Source organism: Mus caroli, chromosome 11 (genome assembly GCF_900094665.2).
Source record: "Mus caroli chromosome 11, CAROLI_EIJ_v1.1, whole genome shotgun sequence".
Taxonomy (NCBI): domain Eukaryota; kingdom Metazoa; phylum Chordata; class Mammalia; order Rodentia; family Muridae; genus Mus; species Mus caroli.
Window position 1 is genome coordinate 109587698 of NC_034580.1, and position 15176 is coordinate 109602873.

General features: G+C 51.2%; 1 protein-coding gene across 4 annotated transcripts in view; it reads right to left on the minus strand.

Annotated features, from left to right (window-relative positions):
• Cdc42ep4 (CDC42 effector protein 4) overlaps positions 1 to 9316 on the minus strand; it is a 24961-nt gene extending 15645 nt beyond the window's left edge. Inside the window, exon 1 of one of the 4 annotated variants that reach the window (XM_029483804.1) lies at positions 9096 to 9172. The gene's annotated coding sequence lies outside the window, so the exon portion shown is untranslated. The other 3 variants (XM_029483805.1, XM_021177807.2, XM_021177808.2) reach the window with 3 other exon arrangements.
• Between the last annotated feature and the right edge of the window lie 5860 nt (positions 9317 to 15176).

Here is a 15176-nt window from a genome sequence, read left to right on the forward strand (position 1 = left end):
GTCAAAAATGTTCCAGAGACCTCCAAAAAAAAAAAAAAAAAAAAAAAAAAAAAAAAAAAAAAAAAAAGAGTCAAGTGCCAGGCCTGGAGCCGCTGGCCCTGCCACCCCAACTACTCAGTGTGAGCGAGGAGGAGCCCAGCTCAAGAGAGTCAAAGAGAGTGTACGTAGTAAATTCCAGGTAAACCTAGGCGCTGCAGCCGAGAGCCTCCTGATCCCTGGTAACAAACACACATTAGCAGTAAATGGTACTATATAAAATATAAATATAACACGGCAACACAAATAACAGTAAAGTAAACAGAGAAGCAGTAGGTGGTTCACACTGCAGTCTCAGCACAGGGGGAAGTCTATGCAGGAGGACTGAGGCAGTATGACTACACAGGAAGCTCTGGGCTAGCCTGAGCTACAGAGCAGGATGTTGCCTGTTTTGTTCGTTCGTTTGTTTTTCTAAACCGGGTTGTGGTGGCAGATCTTCATGACTTGGCCACTGCTTGGTTCTGTATGGTGAGTTCCAGGCCAGCCAGAGTTAAAAAGTGAGATCTTGCCTCAAACAACAACAACACAACAAAAACCCGGAAACAGATGTGGAGAGATAGGAACATGGCAGTTCCCAGCACCCACACTGTAGCTCACAGACATCTGTAACTCCTGTTTAAGGGGATCCTCTTCAGGCTACCTTGGGCACTGCACACACACAGTGCACAGACTGTATGCATAGGCAAGAAAACCCTCATACTCATAAAATAACAAAACGAGGAAAAATGTGACAGCAACAAAGAACAACAATTTTCCTGAACTCTTATAAGAACCAGCTTTGTTAAATGGGCGGAAAGCAACCAAAGCTGCCTTGGCTCGATATGAGCTCCTTCCTGAGCCTGGGCAGCTGTGGCCGGCTTCCACAGAGCCTTTCCTTCTGTGCCTTGTTCTGCTGCTTTCTGAAGCAGATCTGGAGTCTCACCAGGCAGAGCAGGTTTGGAGCATCCAGTGGTGAGAGCCCAAGTGCCCGTCTTCCCCCTGAATTCATCCTGGCTGCTCTCATCTACGGACTCTTCCACGTGCATCTCAGAATAAGGAAGGCTGGGCACTATACACTGCTCACCCTGGCCCTTGGAAAGCTGAGGCAGAAGGATTCCAAGTGCCAGTCCAGCTTGGGCTGCAAAACAAGAGTCTACCTCAGAAGCCTAGAGAGAAGGGGAGAGAAAATCTTGTCCTATCTGCAACAACTGTCCTTACTGAACGGGACACTACAGCAGACATGAACAACATTGGTTTCTGCCTGGCACCCACAGTGACATCCTAAACCTAGTTACCCATAGGGTTGCCACCAGCCACGAGGGGCCACGTTGTGGCTAGTGAGAATTGGGAAACATTTTCTTTTTCCTAATTCAAAGTATTTTAAATTTTAAATAGGATGTTTGGTTCCTTTACAGGAAAACTTCAGAGTGTTGGGAAAACCTGTGTGAATCTGTGTATGACTGTAATTTTTTTGCAATCCAAACACTGATCAAATATTTATAAAGTTTGGCATCCAGACTATAGTGTACTATTTAGTGTGAGACACATGATAGATGTTGAAGCTTTTGTATCTTAAAGAACAATATAAAATACACCATAGGTAATTTCTGTACATTTACTTATGTACTTATTTGAGAGGGGGCCTTACTAGGTAGCCTTGGCTGGCCTGGAACACACTATGTAGACCAGGCTGGCCTTGAACTCACCAGAGGTTAACCTGCCTCTGCCTGCCAAGTGCTAGGATTAAAGGGAGCATATGTCTCTCCATTTTGTCCACTTCTCTTTTATTTGTGTGTGTGTGTGTATGTCTGTGTCTGTATATGTGTGTGTGTCTTGTATATGTGCCTATGTGTGTGTCTGTGTGTGAGAGTATGTGTGTGTGTCTATGTGTCTGCATGTGTCTGTGTGTGTGTGTATGTATGTGTGTGTGTCTTGTGTATGTGTCTATGTGTGTGTCTGTTTGTGACAGTGTGTGTGTGTCTGTGTCTGCATGTGTTTGTGTGTGTATGTATGTGTGTATATGTGTCTTGTGTATGTGTCTATGTGTGTGTGCGCATTTGTGTGCACCCATTCGTGCACACATGCCCACAGAGACAGAGAAGAGGGAGTTAGATTCCCCTGGAGTTAAAGTTACAGGTATTTGTAAACTGCCTGGCATGGGTGCTAGCAATCAACCCAAGGTCCTCTGCAAATGTAGCAAGTATTCCTAACTGCTGAGTCATTTCCCAGACCCTCCACTGAAAAATTTCAACAACTATGTGGAAATGGCAATATTTTGGGTGTGCAGCATTAATATGAAAATTTACCTTTAAAAAAAAATATGACTATTAGAAAAGTTAACGTTAAACTGGGCAGTGGTGATGCACACCTTTAATCTCAGCACTCACTCAGCACTGTGAGCTGGAGGCCAGCCTGGTCGACAGGGTGAGTTTCACGACTATACAAGAAACCCTGTCTCCAAAAGTCAAAACTAAGAAAACTATAGAAAAGTTAAAGTTATGCGTATGACCAGCTTTCTATCCTTTATTGGGGCAAGTGGTAATCAGACTTGGACACAGAAGCCAGGGCTGCATACATGCCTGTGTCCTAGCACAGAGCTGCCCTCGGCTCCCAGCATTATGCTATTAACAGCACTGCTCTATGGCTACTGTCATCAACTGTCACATTCTCTAGTGGACTCACAGTCAGTCTCCATCATCTCCAATATACAGAGATTCCTGCCTCCACCAGCCTGAGAGGATTGGCTTTATTGATTGCTACCACGCCCCCCACTCAAATTTGCAATCCTTAACAGTGTATAAGACTACACGATTCCAATGCCTGAACCAGGCTAACAAGTGGGGAAACACAGTGTGTCTCGGCAATCAACCCCTTAGTTGGAAAAGAGGGAGTGTAGTCGACTTTGGAATCAGGAGTGGTCTGGAAAGACGTCTCCCAAAGTTGGTCCTGATCAACTGGCATCTAGGATTTGAGATGCTCCTTAGCCTCAGGCAGAGGGCCAGACCCTGCACCAGGTGGTCCTCTCCCCAGGCCACGGGTCAGAAGAAGTATGGAGCAGAGCAGACACTCCAGGTCCTAGATGCTATGTTCTGGCTAAATGGCTTTTAGTACTGAAGGTTCTCATGTTGCCTGTCTGACAGCTTTTATCTTGGGTCCTTTTCCCCACAATACCAAATACCACAGATCACACTGTCGTCTCCATCTTGAAGATGAGAAAGCAGGGCAGGGTTTAGAGAGCCCATGAGTCACCAAGGTCACACAGCTCCTAAGGACAGAGCTGAGAGAAGAATCTAGAGAAATGTGATGCTGAACTCTGAGGGTTTCCATTCTACAAGCACATCGGAGTGGGAGGGGTCTCATCAAGCCTCGAAGGGGTGATGAGGGAGGGCTACAGGGACCAAACACCCACAGGAAGCCCACTGCTTCACAGACTGTGTTCGTCTTAAAGATTTCCCCAAGACCCATGAGATGGCTCACATCTGTAAAGGCACTCGTAACCAAGCTTGAAGGCCTGAGCTCAGCATGCCGAACCACATGGTGAAAGGAGAGAATGGAGCACACAAGGGTGTCTTCTGACCTTACTGTGACCAATGTGCACACGTGCGTGCGTGTGTGCGTGAGTGTGTATGTGTGTGTGTAAAAGAATTATTTTAGCCGGTGTGGTGGCACATGCCTTTAATCCCAGCACTTGGAAGGCAGAGGCAGGCGAATTTCTGAGTTCGAGGCCAGCCTGGTCTACAAAGTGAGTTCCATGACAGCCAAGGCTATACAGAGAAACCCTGTCTCGAAAAACAAAAACAAAACAAATAAAAACAAACAAACAAACAAACAGAATTATTTTAAAATATCGCTGGAGCTAGAGAGCACAGTTAGAGTATTTGTTGCTCTTGTGGAGTGGATCAGAGTTCTGTTCCCAGCATGCACATGGAGGCTCACAACTGTCTCTAACTCCAGTTCCCTGGGGCCTGCCTGGCTCCTGCTGAAGGCGTTCACACGCATGGTGAACATTCATACATGCAGGCTAGCACTGATACATACATACATATATATATATATTTAAATTTTCCCACAGTCTGGGCACTCCATTTTCTATCATCCTAGAGAAAATTATTAATTCTAGGAAATAGATGGTGGGGTGGGGGGATGGGAGCCCTTGAGCTGGAAATTACCTCAGTCTCACCCAGCATCCATCTCTACCCTCAGTCCAGAACCCTCTGGCTCGAACCAGGGGAAGGAAGCCGGCAGGAGGGTGAAGAGGATGGTCTCCCTTACCATGGCCTGCCCACAAGGGAAGAGAAAGGGGCCAGGGCCTGGGAGAGACCGGAAACGACAATTGACCAAGGAGCCAAGACGAAGAACAACTAATGACCCAAGGACATCCGGCAGCTTCACTTGTTTATAGGACCTTTCCTGGAAACGTGGGCTTCCAGGAGTCAGCTGCCCGACACCAGCCATCACAGGCGATACACAGGCTATAGCAGACGGTGTCTAGCAAACAAGCGGACAAGTGGGGCTTCTGCTCCTGGCCTCACATCAGAAGGAAGCTGCTGTGCCTACAACCAGATCCATCCGCGAGGCCCGGCTTAGTTTAGTTTCACTTTGCTTCTCCCAGAAACCACTCCTGAGCTGAGAGGCAAGCACAAGGGTACTCTGGGGGCTCCAGAGAAAACCCCTAAGTGAGATGACAGATCTTCCAGCCTGGCTTTGCTGGGGACTTGGAATAGAGGGGGTTAAGAGCCAGATCATAATCGGGCTTACCACACTGAGCTTGCTAGCTATCTCTGCCTCAGTTTCCCCACAGCTTTCAAAGCCATCTACATTAAGGTAAAGATGTAAGCTCACACACACACACACACACACACACACTCACTCTACAAGGGGTGACACAACTCAACAGATACAAAGGCAACCCTGAGATGTGCACTCAGCCGGGACCCCACATCTACAGAGCATGCGCAGTGACACTAATTTCAAACAGGATCCACGGGCAGTCCTGAACATACCTGTACAAACCTAACCCCATAGGCTCCAGGGTGTCGCATGAAGCTGTCCCCTGAAGCCAAGGTACAGAGTCTGTCCTAGCTTAGCACTGCCACCCCGCAGGGGGTCATGAGGCAGCCCTGCCTAGGGCTTCCTTCTCCTTCACCTTTGACCTTTAGTGATATGGGATGGAGAGGGCCAGCTCTTCTCAAACCAAACTTCTGCTCCTTCTGATTTCAGGTCAATAAGGACCATGAAAAACACTCTCATTCTTCCCCAGGATCAGGGTACGGAAGAGACAAGACTGACGAGACCCTTGCGTTCTACCAGCAACCATGCACAGGACCTCAAAGGAGACAGATGTGCCAGACTCCTGGAGAGCGCCGCCTGCTCCTCTGCAACTCCCAGATTCTCCTAGGAGATCTCCACACAGGGCACCACTGGGCTCTCTGCTCTAAGTTCTCCCTCTCCACCACTGATAAAGCTTTAACTCCACAAACAGAGCAGGAGGACAGCAGAGGGTCCCCTCTCTGGTGCTTCAGGGGCCTGAACAACATTCTGAAGAAAGGAGGGGGTCCTAACCGAATGGGAGTTTCAGGGGAAGGGGTGGGGGTGGAGGTGGATGCAAGCAGAATAGAAAGGAAGGGGTGGGGAACACCTGGCTTCTTTGTCACATCTCGGAAGATCTAAACCCAGAGTCTCTGGACCGGGCTCAGCTACTGAATGAAGACAGGTGAAGGGAGAACCCAGCGATGGCAGGGAGCTGCGGTGGCTTCCTCTGCTATCATCCACTACCCTGAAAACCAAGGCAGGGGATGGCGACCCAAGCATGCAAGATGTGCAAGGCTCTCTTGCCCCGGCCCTGGGATTAAAGGCAGGGGTGTGCACACATGACACCTTCAAACTGGTTCTACCACAGACCAAAATGGGAGAGCCTACCTCAGCTTGAAAAGGTGAGGTCAAGACCACCAGTCTCTAAAGGAGGCTCCACGGGCCAGCACTGCCTGGGGTGCAGGGAAGGGCTAGAAAGTGTTCCTCAGCTGGAAGGGAGCCCGAGGCTCCAGGAGGCCCACTGTAAGCTGGGGCTTCACTGGTATCAGGAGTAGGAATGTGGGCCGCTAATGGCTGAACTTTCTCCACCAGGCAAGTCAGGCAGGGCTACTTTTAGCCACTCTGCTGTCCCTCCCTCGGTGACTGTCCCAGGCCCTACTCAAGGATAGCTGAGCATCATCCCAGAGGCACTTCAAAGTATTTGCTGGAGTCAGCTGTCAAGGGCCTTCTGCTAAACTACCACTTGAAGTGTGCCCTGGCTCTGGGACTTGGTCCCTTCTCCCAAGGCTAAGGAAGATTCCAGTCCTTAGGTCAGAAGAAGACCTAACCATAGCTCAGGTCCATGATCAACTGCCAGGGTGAGATTGCTCAACCCCCTCCACTCCCCAGCCTTATCGCTGGCATCAACCCAACACCTCTGTTCTTCTGAGGGACAGAGTCTTCCCTCCCCCGACAGGGGTAAGCGCCTAAGTGTCTGTGGGGCCAGAACAGCTGGAGCCACTCCTCCCGCTCCTCCCGCTCCTCCGAGGCCATCCGGGATGCTGGCTTGAAAACGCCCCTCCCCTGCCAATTCCATCCAAACTTCAAGGGAAGCAGGAGGCAGGGATAAAGGAAAAGAGGAAGAGAAGGAGACACCAACATCAAACACCATGCCTGCCACAGCTGGGCACGGCCTGTCCAGGCCATGGAAAGCAGTTGCAGTTGCGGAGGGATGGGGGAGGGTGTTGCTGAAACACAAGCGACCCAGGCCTTCCTGGAGAAAGCTCTGAAGGGAGGGTCTAGGATCCCCTTACAGGTCAGCAAGAGACCACCCCTGGGACCACAGCTTTACTCAGGGAAACTCTCCCTTTGCTTGTGACTTCCTGCTGGGAAGCTCGGATGGTCAGTTTCAAAAGAAGGTTGGGCGCATACACAGGATCAGAACAAGCAGGCATGTGTGAGCCACAAACTGAGGGGGGAAACAAGGGTTCAAAAGAGAGGGAGACAGGAGCCCCCCCCCCCAAAAAAATGGAAGAAGTGCTCAGAGGAACAGCACGAGCATACAGACAGCATGAGCAAAGGATCCTGCGAACCCCGAGAAGTTACCAGAGGCGCCAAGACACCCTCACATCAATACTGCTTTGAGAGCAGGCTAGCTTTAGCATCCAGCTCCTTGAAGTCCGCGCTAAGACGGACCACCAGGAGCCGAGAAGCTCCCCTCCCTCCCCGTATCTCCCAAGGTTCCACTCAGTGGGAAATAGTTAAGGGGCAAAGTCCCTGTTCACAGAGGAGATAAACCACATTAATCAGTAGTCACATACAGGCAGCTGATCAGGGCTGGTAGCACATGGTCCCTCCCACACTCAGCCCTGTAGCAGCTCCCCAACATGCATAGTAGCTTCCCGGTCTCTAGTGATGCCCCACTATTGCCAACTGCCCTTGGGTTGCCCAGAGGCCTGGCTCTGCTCCAGCATGGCCCTCCTCCCCACCTCCCCAGTTCTGGGAGAAACCTGTATGTAGCTAAGGTTCCCCATGCTGTGGGCCCTGTTCTTTGTTCTTTAAAATTCACTCCATCCCACTGGTGGTCCCCCCTCCTCCAGCCAGGCCTCAGAAAGGGGCGGGAGAAGCTGCTGCAGGCGTTACTGGAAACCCAGACAGGGCAAAGAAGTTGCAAGGCAGAGGGCCCCCTGCCAGGGGCCTCTCATTGTTTATGCTCCCCAGATCTCGGGTCCAGATGGTTGCTGGGGGTAAGGATGAAAAGTATCCCAACCGCTCCAGCGAGAAGGGACAAGAGGTTTCAAAGTAAAGACACCCACAAGGAAGCTTTCCTCATTCAACGGCTCAACTACCTGGGCAAAGAATGGGAGCTGTCGGCCCAGGGAGAGACGTGGGAGCCGGTCAGATTGCAAGAGGTGAGACTGTTGGAGGGGGGGTGAGGGGAGGGAGGGAGAAGTTCCCAGCCAAGAAGAAAAGAGAAAGCATTGTATTTCCTTTTCATTCTCCCTGGGAGAAAAAGAAAACTTCCGAAGCCCAGGCCGCAGTATTTCATTGGGCAAACACAAGGAACCTGGTTTGAGTTAACAGAGAGGGAGAGCCCCTCCCCCCGCAGGCACACACGCAAGTCCTACGGTCTGTTCCCAGGAAGCTCAACCGCCATCCACCCCGCCAGTCTAGGACACTCACCCACAGCAACCGGGGGTCCCCCAACGGGGAAAGGCAGCTCCAGCAGACAACACCACAGACACAGGAGGGCAGATTTGTTCCTCCGGCTGGGGGCGCTCCAGGAATGGGGAGGAGCCAGAGATCAGGATCGCAGCTTCAACGTCCCAAGCCAGCGGTTAAATCATTAACCAACCGCTACCTACTCGCCCCTGAACAAGCCTCGAGCACCATGCTTCGGACGTACCGGGCGCGCGCGCAGGTCCCCCCGCGTAAAGCCTCGTCCCAGGTTTCTAAGGGACCGCCAGCTCGGCCCAGCCCCACCCTGCGCCTCTCGCGGCCTTGGCCTCCAAGTCTTCCAAGGGAGGCGGGCGGGGCGGGAGAAGGAAGGGCTCGGACGGGCGGGGAGTATTTGCTCTTTAGGCTATTGCCTTCCAGCCGGCTCTTGCACTCCTTTCTCCCCGGCCGGGCGACACCAGATGGCGCCTAATGCAGTGTGTGTACGCGGGAGAGCACGCGTACACCCCTCTGCCACTACCGACGAACTCGGCGGTTATTCATGGAGAAGTCTGTGCGCACACGCCCCCCTCGGGGCGACCGCCGCCGATTGTTGTGTGCCTGCCCACGGCAACACACACCCCATTCCTGCGCGAGGGGGTGGACCTTTAAAACCTGCCCACTCACCCCACCCCGAACAGTCTCCGTGGCCAGATCGGGGCGTCCTGGCGACGCTGAGCCCTGTTGTTACCCCCTCCTCCGCAAATGATTTTTCTGGGACACGGTATGTGACTCTGGGTCTGGTCCCAGGCATGCCTACCCACGCTGGGCACAGAGGGGTGTTGTGTGTGTGTTTGTGTGAGCGCACGCCCTGCTCCTAGGTCCTCATCTTCCCCATCCCCGGGTCTTTCTACCTTCTCCACGTCACCAGGGGTCTCGAGCCTACCCAGGCCTCACGCGGCCGCTGGGCCACAAACGGATGCTCGTCGCCTACCTCGGTCCCCAGCTCCCCGAGCGCGGACCAGGTGCGGCTGTACGCTCCCCTCGGTGTGCTTGGCGCCTCGGCAAGGCTGGCGACCCATGGCAGCGCCGGCGTTTGTTTCCTCTGGCTCCCCGGGCTCCGAGTGTGCTAGAAGCTAGGACACTCCCCTCCCAGGCTCCTCCCAGCCCTCCCTCCCATTTCCCTCCGCGCTGATGTCACTCCGCCGCAGCAGCCAATGACTGCCACGGAACTCAACTCGGCTGCTCGGCCTCCCAGGTTCAAATCTAAAAGCCTGAGACGCCCCCCCCCCCGCCCCCACAAGCTCCTAGTAGGGTAGACAGAGCAAGAGCAGGTCTTGCTTTGAGGAGTCGCGCCCCACAGCCCCCAGTGCTCTGCCGCGGAACCGACGTGGGGTCCGCAGAAACAGGAGCACATCCCCTCCCCAGGAACCAAGGGGAAGCTCTCTTTTGGCTCTTCCAGTTTTGAACTAATGGTAAGAAAACAACTCCCTCCAGGACGTTACCCCCACTTCTGGACCACGAGCAGGATCTTGGGCTCCGTGGATTCCATCCCCATCTGGAGGGCGGGAGAAGCAGGTCCGCCCGAGTCCCAGACCCGGTCTGAGCAGTGGAGGGGCTTTTCAGCAGGGTGACCTGGCTTTGATAGCTCTGTCTGGTGATCATGGGCTCTTAAGTACCCTCCCAGGGAACCTCCAGGCATTAACTCCCGCGTGCTTGTGTAGAGGAAGCCCCACCTATGAATGATCATTAAGTAATAAAAGCCAGGGGTGAAATAGTCAATAAAGAGGAAACCAACCCAAAGTGAAAGTTCCCTAACTACTTAAAGGAAGGGGGGGGGGAGGTGGTGTAGGCCTCAGCCTCCTTTTTCCCCCAGAGTTGCCTCACGGTCCGGTCCCTCAGCTCCTTCACCGTCCTCTGGAAACCCTGTCTCTCAGGATCCCACCCCATCCCCCACCTCTCCCCCACCTCGCCGTCTATCCATGAAAACTTCAAACTGTCCATGTTGTGTGAAAATCAAACCTAAAAGTTCAGTGTCGTTGGGCGGTGATGGCACACGCCTTATCGGGAGGCAGAGGCAGGCGGATTTCTGAGTTCGAGGCCAGCCTGGTCTACAGAGTGAGTTCCAGGACAGCCAGGGCTATACAGAGAAACCCTGTCTCAAAAAAGTTCAGTGTCTGGTCTAGGGTCCAGTTCCCGTTTCGGAGCACGAGGCTGGTTCACAGCTGCATTCAAGCCCAGCACCACCACCAACCAAAAGAGTATGTCAGAATTAGTGAAACTAAAACACGGGGTCCAAAGTAACTTGGGATGGGGATATCCCTGGGGTTCTGACCCTGATTGGGTTACCATGGGGAATTTATACCTCCTCCCCCTATTCTGACTGTCCTTGTACGGGTCCCTCACCTGGAGGTTGTCAAGATGAAGGAGAAATGTGGTGTAGAATAGACAACAGTGTCGGAGTCAGGTCTGTGGGTCAGAGGTAGCTGTAACAGGGCACTAGGGCAAACCAGTTGGAGAGAGTTGTGTTGCCTCCGGCTTTCAACTCTGCCCCTCACAAGCCTTCCCATCTCTCAAATGGGTACAGACATTCTTTCTAGGCTCCACCCCATAGTCACCTGGCAACAGCCAGGTGTGCCAGTCTCACTATAAAAGGAGCCCTTGCCAGGCAATGGTGGTCCACGCCTTTAATACCAGCACTTGGGAGGCAGAGTCAGGCAAATTTCTGAGTTCGAGGCCAGCTTGGTCTATAGAGTGAATTCCAGGACAGCCAGGGCTACACAGAGAAACCCTGTCTTCAAAAAACACAAACAAACAAAAAAAAGGAGTCCTCACTCTCTCGATCTTCTTACTCCCTCTCTTCCCTCTCTTTCTCCCCCCCCCTCCCATGTTTATGGCCGGCCTCTACTATCTTTACACACACACTCTCTTCTCCCGCTCTCTCTGCCTTTCTCTGTCTCTGCTATCCCCTTCAACTCCCCTCCCTATGCCCTAAATAAACTTTATTCCATACTATACCATCGTGTGGCTGGTCCCTCAGGGGGAAGGGGTGCCTCAGCATGGGCCCGCAGAGGCACCCCCTTCCCCCACACCATACTGCGCCTCCACCAAACATAACCCTGGCTTCTTGTTCTTTTTTTTTATATATATAAAACACAGCATTGGTGCCAAGTGACTGGGATTTAGAAACTCGGATTTCTACAACACAACAGCACACCACCCCCTGCTTCCCCTACTGGTGCAAATGTTAACCTTCCCCCGATGAACTCCCCCAGATGCAGGCTCTCAATGGCCTTCCTGGATGGTGCCATACCCCAGTGGTTTCCCTCTTGGGCACCCGCCTCCCTGTGCTCCTAGAGAGCCAGGAGTTTTTCGTTTGCTCGTTTTAAGCTTTAATCTGATTCATAAGCTTTTTTTCTGATTTTCTCAAGAGTTTTCTCTCTCATCTCATTTCCTGTTCCATAAATCATTTGGGAATGCCAGCCTACCTCAAGAGCCAGCTATCCATTCAGGTTAAGGGAAGAGGCACCCCACAGGCTCCATCTCAGGTCACTCTTGTCGGTCGGTTTTCCCTTGATCCTAGGTTTGCCTGCCTTGTTTTGGTCTCTCTGAAATTTCTTCTCTTTTTATTCAAATTTAAACTCCTTCCACAAACATTCGAAGAGATTCTCCGCTTAGAAGACAAAAGTCCCCTGGGTCCCTGCCCTCAGATTGCCTGGTTCTTCTCCATGGGGGACCTAGACCATCTCCTTTAGAACTCACCAGTGAGAAGAAGACCAAAAGAAACTGCTAATTTCTCCCTGCTGTTTAAAACCCTGGTTGGGGCGATCTTTCTCCTAAAACTCCACTGAAGTTAAATTTCACCTCAATGGTGTTTTGTTTTGTTTTGTTTTTTGTTTTAGGCTGGTGCCATCTGTGGCTAGGCATGTGTAAATCAACTAGACTAACTTTGAAGACTTGAATGCCTAGCTGGAAACTTCTGCAAGTGCAAAGCCCCAGAGTTTGGGGAGGGATTTAAGGTCTTAACTGAACCTTTAAGGTGTGACCTGACCTATAATCCTTTAGGCCTGGGCATATGTCTCAGCCTGTCTTTGGAGTTTGAGCATGCGTGATACCTGCAGCTGTGTGGGCCTGTCCCTCCGAAGCCCGCCCCCGAGCCCCAGGCACACCTCTTGGTGTTAACAACGAGACGTTAGTTCACCTTCCGCTGCCGCAGCTTTAAATGGATTGGCTAATCCCATTCCTTACAGAGAAGCTGGGAATCACACTCGGTCTTCTCTGGTGTTTACCATACAATGTGGTCCCTTTGCAGTGCTGGGGATTGAAGCCAGGCCTGGCGCCTGCTAGGTAAACACTATGTCGGTGCCACGCACCCTTGGCCCTCACTTCCATTTCGGAATCAGCTAAGCCTCCAGAGCCCCTTCCCGTGAGAACACTTGGGCCCTTCACATCTCTTTCTATGCTGGGCCTTTCGACCACTGAAACAAAACAGACCGAGATCCTATCACAGCATCCTCTCAAGAGCCTGGTGTCTGGAAATTTAAGGTTGGAGTGGCCTGGATGACCCAGGTCAAGAACTGTCACTGTCATCCGGGGCCTGGGTTCTGGGCTTATTCACTTTCTGGCCTCAGGACAAAGGCCTTTTTCAACTCCTGAGTTCCCAGTTGTTAGGAACCACCTGGGGCACCTCCAAGGTTTCAGCTGACCTCCACAGAGCATCTAGGAAAATCCCCAGGATCTCTAAGTGGTGCATAAGGCTCAAGACAGGGTTTGCCCCGACCCCATTGTGGAGTCAAAGCACCTCATCTAGGGGCTCTTTAGCCCAGCTTCCAGGCCCATGACACATCTGAGGTCTAGGTGACCAGGGCTTCCTAAGGAAGCCAGACAAAGGTCTCTCCTCGGCCCCCTGGAGACAGTGGGGAGTCTGACTCACCACTTGAATCTTCAAGACTATAGACAGGCTGAGACAGAGTTCTTCAAAGAAATGAAGTATCCGGAGGCCAGCAACTGGCTTCTCTCAGTTTCTGTAGGTGACGCCTCTTCGGCCATGGAGGTGTGTAAACATAGGGGCGGAGCAGAGAAAAATCTGACACTGGTAAAAGGTAGTGCCTGGATGGATAAGGCCCGAGGTACACAGGATGAATCCAAAGTGTTCCCCGCCCGCCCGTAGCTCACTACAACCTGAACACAAAGCACCTGTTCTTTGGCACAGTGCGCGCTATAACACCACAAAGTACCAGCCAAAGCCTCCCCTCAGATTCGAGACAATTGTATGTTATGAACTGCAATGTGTTTACTGTACACACACAAAGCCTTCTGCTCTTACAGATGAATAATGGATTACTACAAATGACTTTTTTTTTTCTCTCTCTCTCTATAGCCCCGACTGTCCTGGAACTTGCTCTGTAGATCAGGTTAGCCTCAAACTCACAGAATTCTGCCACATCTGTAACTTTAGTACCTGGGATCCAACACACATGGTGCACATACATGTATGTAGGGAAAACTCAACATACACATTTTTTTTAAAGATAGTTTTGTTTTTTTGGTTTTTGTTTTGTTTTTTTGGTTTTCTTGGTAGTCCTAGCTGTCCTGAAATTCACTCTGTAGACAAGGCCTCCCATGAACTCACAGACATTCTCCTGCCCTTGCCTCCCAGGTGCTGGGATTAAAGGCATATGCCACCATTACCCAGCAAACATTAAATTTTAAAAATAGTTTTCCAGCTTTTATTGTCCTATCTACTGCAAGAGTGAATCACACTGCCAACATTCCAGAAAATGTCGACATCACTCTGAAGGGACACACAGTCCTTGTGAAGGGCCCCAGAAGAACCCTCTGGGGGAACCTCAAGCCCATCCACGCAGAGCTGAGTCTCCTTGGAAAGAAACAGAAGAGGCTCTGAGTTGACACATGGTGGGGTGACAGAACAGAACCGGCCGCTGTCTGAACCGTGTGCAGTCATGTTCAGAACGTGATCAAGGGTGTCGTGCTGGGCTCCCGTTACAGGATGAGGTGTGTGGATGCTCACCTACCTATCAATGCTCTTATTCGGGGAGAATGAGTCTTTGGTAGAAATGTGAAACTTTGAAAAAGAGATCCACAGTGTTGGGGTGGACGGGTGTGTCGCTTGTTCTGTCTCTCCAGCCCACAGGGATGAACTAATCCTTGAAGGAGAAGACTCTCGATTTGTTTCAAATTCAGCAAGCCAGAACAGTTCAAGCCAAGGATAGGGGAAGGTTTCTGGATGGTATCTGGGGGTCTGAGAAGAGGCTGATGAGTAAGACTTAAGTTACTCAGTTCCAGTAACAAGATCTGAACTACCAGTGATTTGGGGGTCTCTGGGGACAATTAAAGACTTACATGGGGGGGGGGAGCTCTCCTACAGTTACTCCTCAGCACGGAAGAATCAAATTAGTAAATCTTTTAAAATATTTATTTATTTATTTATTTATTTAGGCTTGAGACAGGGTTTCTTTGTATAATAGAGCCTTGGCTGTCCTGGACTCCCTTTATAGACCAGGCTGGCTTCAAACTCAAAGATACACCTACCTCTGCCTTCTGAGTGCTGGGATTAAAGGCATGCACCACCAAGCTGGCCAACTATTTTGATTTTTAATTATGTGCAGGTGTATCTTTGTGTGGATGGGTGCTGAGAACTGAACTCAGGTCTCCCGCAAGAGCAGTGCATGGCTCTTAAGCTCTGAGACCCCAGATGAGCCCACTGGGTTGTGTTATGTTAGGATATTTGGTTAGAAACATTGCTATCCAAGTGGTTGACTTGAGTATTGATACACACACACACACACACACACACACACAATGTGGGGCTGGCGAGATGGCTCAGTGGTTAAGAGCGCCGACTGTTCTTTCGAAGGTCCTGAGTTCAAATCCCAGCAACCACATGGTGGCTCACAACCATCTGTAACGAAATCTGATGCCCTCATCTGGAGATTCTGAAGACAGCTACAGTGTGCTTACATATAATAAATAAA